Genomic DNA, 7215 nt, shown 5'->3' on the forward strand with positions numbered 1-7215 from the left:
CTAATCACTAGACATGTGTGTCTCGTGTCTAGTGAACTTTAAGTCTAAACATCTGATTGGGATGGGTTTTGGCAATGTAACAATAATATAGTATAATAACAATCCACAGTCCATCTTTTAGTTCTAAAGACCTAAATCTCTGGGATATTATATATATTTTATATTTTTAATGTTGGCTCAGATTACATGAAAATATGTGAAGCCATTTTATTGAGAAGAATTGGGCGATGACTGGTGTGAGTCATGTGTCCGGAAGCTGCCATCAGAGTGAGAGCTCTGTGCTTGTGTAACTCTCTGTGTGTTTGGGGGCAGGGATGTGTGTGACGTAAGCACTCCATCCTGAGCAGTCATACACTTACATGCAGTCACGAGCTCCCTCCTGTGCCCTGTTAAACTTCTCACATGGTCCAAACACAGTAAATAAAGACAGGCTTCCCCCTTCTCTAACACCTAACGATGACAGAAAACTTTAGTTTCCTGGATGGTTTGCTTTTTCTTTCACATTTAAATGACACTCAAATGTCACTACTAAAGGCGTATTAAAAAAATAATAAATAATCTGTGTTTAATCAGGCAATTTTATGCTTATAAGGATGTCTTTGACAAGACAGAGAGACACGGAAACAGGAAACAAGAAGTCAGAACAATTACATAATACTTGGTGGAGGGAATCTACTCCATTATGTACCAGTTCTGCAATAAAGACTGTATAAAAAAGGAAGCTTGATCTTTATAAATGATTAACCGGAAACCTTCTATTCCCTTTTGAAAGTAAAAGGCAGACCTATGTCATTTCTGATGAAATGTGTTGTGAATAGTGCTGCAGCTTGACAATGCAAAACATATCAAAATATAGACCATCCTTTTATTCTATACAACAAACCTTGTTTGATATTTAATTTTTTTGTCTTAAGTAAGAGTTTACTATCATACCACACCTAGTGTATTGGTATGACTGGGTGAGAGTAATGTTTGACATTTGGTTTTGCAGAGTCATTGCTTGTAAAAAAAAAAAAAAAAAGACACAGAAGCCATTGTCTTTTACTGGTGGGGGGGGAGAAAACCATGCTCATGGTCCTTCCAGCATGATCATGGAGTGATACCTGAAAGACAGACCGATGATAAATCGGGACCTGGGCTGAGGTGAAGCTTGGATCATTTAAAGGTCCAGTGTGTAACATTAGGCAGGTTCATTTGCAGAAACTGATCATACTACCATTATAAATACGTTGCAAAAGTGTATAATTGCATTAAAATACTTTTATGTAGTGTGAGAATAAGCCTTTAATGCAGGGGTCTCAAACTTGAGGCCCATGGGCTGCATGTGGCCCCCAAGTCAAATTCCTATGGCCATCCACTTAATATCAAATTTTAATGAGTTATTTCTGTATGCTTTTCAACTATTTATTATTCCATATCAAAACAAAACAAAAAATCTGTGAAATATTATCATAAATATCATTATTTCAATACCATGAAGGAATATTGTGATATAATGTTGAGCTCATGTTGCTAACCCTGAATGAGCAGTTGCTTTTTTTTTTCACTTGACCGGCCCCCTACTGACCAGTTTGAGACTCCTTCAATGGTTTGGTTTGGTTTGGTTTGATTTGGTACAGTACAGTACAGTTCAGTGCAATAAGGTTTTGTGTGGTGCGGCCCCAACTCTTCCATATTTGGCACCCTTCCCTTGGGGTACCAGAGTAAAATGATACGGAAAAAACTCACTCCCTTGCAACCGGTGTTACAGTCTATGCTCATACAAAGATTGACATCTTGTTGGGACAAAACTGCCACAAACAGAGCAGAAAAAACCCTGCTGAATGTCCTCTGTTGTGTTGCATTTGTTGCTGTTGTCAATTGTCGGTGCACACTACGTACAGTATATCACTGACGTGGCCATCGGTCCCAGCCCAAGTAAAGGTACTGTGCTCAGTCTGTTCTCAGTATAAATGCATTTTTAATGCATTTAATTTTTGTAAAGTTTCAACATTTAGCAGTAGTAACATTTAAAAAAGGTTTTTGGGAGGTAAGTAACATCAACCAAATAAATGTAAATTACTGACAGAAGACCCATTTCCATTTATACATATATAGTGAATTGCAATTACTTTGATCAGGATAAACGTGACATGAATCCTCCAGTAACAGCTTAACATTTCTATCTGTAAGGTTGTATAGTCTAGTTTGTGATAGTTGTTAAAAAATAATAATAATGAAAAAAATAATAATGTTGGAGAATTGTGTTTTACAGTTTTCTCCAGCATCAGAACAGCTCAGAACTTCTGATACACGATAAGAACCTTTCATTTGCCCAAAGCTCTATAACTATGGATACCGATTGTGTAACGAACTGCAGATGCACAGCGAGTCAGAGACACTCAACATGTCCACGTGGAGTTGTTCCAACAAAGCCCTCAAGGGGGAGACATTTGAGCCAAAGAAAACTTCAAGACCTCAGTTGTTTCACAGTCTTTGCAGGTGAACAATCACAGCACACGAAGACTAATGATTGATGATGATGATGATGATAGCACTGTCAATTATTTTGCCACGATTTTTAGGCTTTAACTGTAACTGTGTTTTATTAGGTTTTGCTATCGCAAGATATTCCTCGAAAGTGATTGTTTTGTTCTTTGAATACCTACATTGTTAAACTATTGTAATATACTGTATGACATAATTATTGTGAAGTATTTGTATACTCCTGAATAACAGTAATATATGGTGTAACTCTGAAGTTACAGTAAATGTTGTCAGTTTACAATAGTTTACTTTGAAATGGTACTGTATGGTATGACATTCTGTGAAGTTACAGTAGAAGAACATATTTATACAAGAAAATACTGCTAAATCATAGTATTAAACTGTATGACATAATTACTGTGAAGTTACAATAATAAAAAATACCAGCATTTACACAGGCCTTTCTGCATGGAGTTTACATGTTTTCCCCATGTGTGCATGGGTTTTCCTGTCAGCTGACATTGGTGCAGCACCCCCCCATGACCCTCATGTGGAGGATAAAGTGGTAGAAGATGCATGGATGGATTATTTACACAGGAAAATACAGCTTCTTCATTGTACTCCTAAATGGCATAACTGTGAAGTTACAGTAAACATTGTCAGTTTACAATAGTTTACTTCAAAATGATACAGTAAATACAGTATCATAGTAACAATAAGATAATAATTCATCTTCTAACGCCTTATCCTCCACTTGAGGGAATAACACAAAAATAATAAATAATCCCTCAAGCCATACGGCTTTAGTACAGTTCTACCATCTCTAAGTCACTGCATGAGTTTCTGGACATGGAAAAGTTGAGTTCATATGAGGTTGATAGCATCTGTTTTATAATGTGATTTAACTATAGTAACAAGATAAGAGCAGTTGGTCTGTGGAGTGTGACCCAGTCGCTGAATCAAAGCTTGTTTATGAAGCTCATTGTGGAAAAAAAAAAAATGATAACGTCTATCAGATTGGGAACACAATTGTGTTTATATTATTGTTATCTAGGGGTGTGTCCCAGTCATTCTCTGAGTGAGTGTGGATCCATCCATTATCCTTGCACACATACATAGCACAGACTATTATAATGTGCACCGTGTCTATGTTAAAAGTTACAAGTGTGGGCCACTGATGGGCTTTGGAGGTATTACAGTTTGGCCTTCAGGATGAAATATAGAAATTGTGCCATTTACCAAATGTATGTAAATATATATTCTTTGTACCACAAGAACAAAAATCACAGTTAAATTATGTCTAATAAAGATGTCTTACTTTGTTATTGACATTTGTAATGATATATGTTATGTTTACAAGTAAATCTATTCTCAGTTATGACCAATTACTTTACTCAATATTTGCGATTGCGATTATTTAACAGTTGTTAATTTCCTCTTCTGGTAGCCCAACATCACAACTACAATTTGACTCCAAGGGCTTTACAGTACCAAAGTAAGCCAAACATCAGAGGCTGTTATTTATGCACACATTTATGCACAGTCTGGACACAAATGAATACTGGAATTCTGCAATTCTGCAGGGCACCCAGGGTCAATAAAATAAGAGGCAGGAAAAAGGCAGATCAATAATGACAAAAATTGGCAAATAAAGATAACACTATACAAAATAAAATACACACTTTAAAACAATTGAAAAGAGCTCAAAAAGATATGCAACACCTGATACTGACATTATGTTTTGGTATTTTTGTATACAATCCTCTGAAATACAATTTGCCCTTTTTGTTAATCTAAATAAATAGAAGAGAACAATGTGTAAGACATTATCCTCATTCGATGTGGCCCAACAATGGCCCAACTGAATTGGCCCTGATTTAGTGTACAGTGCGGGGTATGTGCAAATGTATTTCTTAAATTCCAAATTAGCTTATAAAAGTGATTCAAACACGTAAAATATGGACGTCTGATTAACCTGTGCCAGTTAGGTCAAATTATGTTGGTACAACTGATGATTGAAAATCATAAACATTAAAGAAGAGCATAAACTTCACGTAAACAAAATTATGTTAGTTTAGCAGTTGATAATTGAATATACTTAACGTCAAAAGAAGTTAATCCAAACAAGTCATGCTGATTTGACAATAACAACAATAATTTAATGTGTAATGAATATATGATTTTGAGTAAACATAACTTTAATATGTGCAAACGATTTCTTTATGCAAATCCAACAGAGTTTGTACTCACAGACCTTTTCTGTGCCCTTCGAGGCAAATTGTGTTTGTGATGTTGGGCTATATAAATAAAATTGACTTAACTTGACAATGTAAATACAAGACAGAGACCTGTACCACAAAACATCCACAATGAAGACAAGCAATAAAACAGAAGTAATATAAAAAAGAAACAAAAAAAATCCCAAAAAATAGAAATACATAAAATAAATAAGCAAACAAGCAAAGTTCCAATAAGGACACAAGGTGCGTCTCTTATCCACGGCGTGCATCAGAATGAATTCAACTTGTCCTTCAATTCAAGCAAACATCTATCTTTAAACTTTTTCATATTATATTTTTACAAATTTTTCCTTTGTTTTTTCTCAAGCTACACCCAAATGTTACGTTTGTGTTTGCATGTGATTATAGATCTTTCTATTCTATTGAACGCACGTGACTTGAACCTGTAAACTTTGTATCCCGCCGTGAAGTCTGACCCTGACCTTGAACATGGCCGCAGCTAACAGTCACAAAAGCAAACTTGCATATTCAGCGCCACACGTCCACTACGGTTCAGTCTGCTGTGAATCAGCAAGGCGTAAAGGCATGAGATGGTGACATATTAGAGCAACTGTAATTACACGTGAAGAGTGACCTGTCTACTTCATTCAGTAAGTCATGTTTTTGCAGCTCAATATTGACACTCTTACACCATCCTGTCAACACACATCTGATGAATCAGTGGCGTATTAGTTTGGGGACATTTTGAAATAGCAGCTTAATCATTATAAGCCCCTGGAAAACCTGCTTTTGTTTTTCATTATCACACTGTCCTCATTCATCTTTGATGGTTGTTATCTCTGTGAGCAGAATCTCACCTCTGAGAATAGTAAATAGTTCTGTTGTCTATGGTTTAAAGTCTGTGTCATAAAAACACACACTTCATGTGTATCAAGCCTCAGCTGTTCAGTGAGGCCATGTGTACGAGGAGAACATGATCGTAAAGGATCATTTGTTTTGACTTCTCAGTCACTTATTGGCTTTGATGATAATTACTATGCAACACAACACTGATATACAGCATATACATTTTAAAATAAGTTAAAATTATTGTAATTCAAATTCGTCCAAATTTGTCCCCATGTGGCAATTCAGGGCAATTGTCAACAAACAGAACAACCAAGTTCTGGTAAAAAAAAGCAAACAAAAAAAACATACAGACATTATTTGCAAGGTGCAAATGGTTTGAGATACAATATATGTTCAATCAAAAAAGATGGATAATTCCATAATAACCCTTTAACTCAGTGCAAGTCTGCAGTTCACCTGGTGGGTCATATAGTTACTGCAGATCAGCCATGAGAGGTCATAAAATTAAAAAAATAGAAAGATCTTTCTGATTTAGGATTCTTTTTTTTCTGTTTGGGTTGTTTTGCAAATTGTTTGCTTCATGTGGGCTGATTTGTTTGTAGTATAAATTACATTGTTTTGTGCCCTACACAAGTGTAAATATTTCCTAAGCAAATTCAATAAAATCTTAACTTTTTTTCTTAAAAAAGTTAAGAAGTAGAGTAGTAGTAAAGTAAATAATGGTGCAGAACTCCGATTTCCAACTCGGAACCTCGATATGGGCTGCCACCATACAAACACTGCTTTTACAGTTAATGTTGCACTTATGTCATATTTCTTTCACAGTAAATCAGTCATACACATAGCAATATTTTATTTTAATGATTACTTTTATCAATAAAGGTAACTTTTACATTTTACAGTATAGATATATACACATTAATACAAATTCCAAATATTATTTTAATGAGACAAAATAATATATAATTTCAGTTACGACTAGAGAAGATTTTTCAGAATTTGTATCGGCCTGCAACATTCTAAAGTTTGTTAATGCTGCTTTAGCAAAGTGATAAAAATCCCTGGTCAGCAACTGGCAGCCTGTGGGCCAAAACTTTGAAGGTGCCGTGGTGCTTTACTCTTTATTTCTTTTCCTAGATAGCAATGTTTTACTAAAATCTCAAAATCTCCTTATAATAAGTTGTGTTTTTTTGTTTTCTTCTGTTAAAGTTTTGATCATGATTGGATAGTTTAGATTAAAAGAAAAAAAAGTTCTGCAGAAATTAGATTTCGCCTGATGAACACATGATATTTTTTTGCCCAATATTCAATTGCTCAGGAAAAACTGACCTAGACCACATTTACTTGCCAACCCCTGATGTAAACCTAGTGCTCTGAGACAAAGGCCCCCTTTACACTTGGCATTAGAATGCACTCTGTGATCAGACAGCAATTGGATAGCACCCCACCACATGCATTTACACCTGGTATTAACATGCATGTCTGGTGTAAACATCCAATTGCCATTTGATCACAGTCATCTCCCCTTTATGTCACCTCCCCCTCTTTTTCTGCAAAGATTTCCAGCAGCAGACAACAGTGTCACATCCTGTGCGCTGCTGCCATATCAACAACAACAACGTTAGCCGCATCATGACCATCTTTAGGTGTATTTACACCT

Source organism: Solea solea, chromosome 3, assembly GCF_958295425.1.
Source record: "Solea solea chromosome 3, fSolSol10.1, whole genome shotgun sequence".
NCBI lineage: Eukaryota > Metazoa > Chordata > Actinopteri > Pleuronectiformes > Soleidae > Solea > Solea solea.